The sequence below is a fragment of the Triticum aestivum genome, chromosome 2A, assembly GCF_018294505.1.
Source record: "Triticum aestivum cultivar Chinese Spring chromosome 2A, IWGSC CS RefSeq v2.1, whole genome shotgun sequence".
Classification (NCBI taxonomy): domain Eukaryota; kingdom Viridiplantae; phylum Streptophyta; class Magnoliopsida; order Poales; family Poaceae; genus Triticum; species Triticum aestivum.
Window position 1 is genome coordinate 85,743,470 of NC_057797.1, and position 616 is coordinate 85,744,085.

Consider the following 616-nt stretch of genomic DNA (forward strand, 5'->3'; position numbering starts at 1 on the left):
ACAAGTGACGTGGGCGTCGAAGCCCGCGCCACTTGTGGGACGTGGATGTAGTGTCCGACACCGACGGCCACATGTATCTCACACCGATGATACTTTCTATTTAGGGTTTCCTCTACCGCTCGGCGACCCTCGACGACCCTCGTTCCCGATAAAAAAAGAGGAAGAAGAAGAAAAAAGAGGAGAAGAAAGAATAGCCGCTATTCTTTCTTCTCCTCTTTTTTCTTCTTCTTCCTCTTCTTTTTTTATCCTCTTCTTCCTCTCATGTTCGACGACTCTCGACCCCTCGGCAACCCTAGACCCCCTCCCGACCCCCTCATGTCGAAGTTATCGGGTAGGGGGTATATCGACAACGACATACCCGATACATACATACATACATACATATCACATGCATCCATACATATATGAACAAAATTAATATCTACTAATTAACAACCTAAATAAAAAAAACTAATACATATAGGAAGAAGAAGAAAAAAGAAGAGAAGAAAGAATAGAGGAGAAGACTTCCTCTTCTTCCTCTCCTCTTCTTCTCCCTCTTCTTCCCCTTCTTCCTCGCCTCTCTCATGAATGTCCGACGTTCTCGACCCTTGACCCCCTAAACTAGTTCTCAACC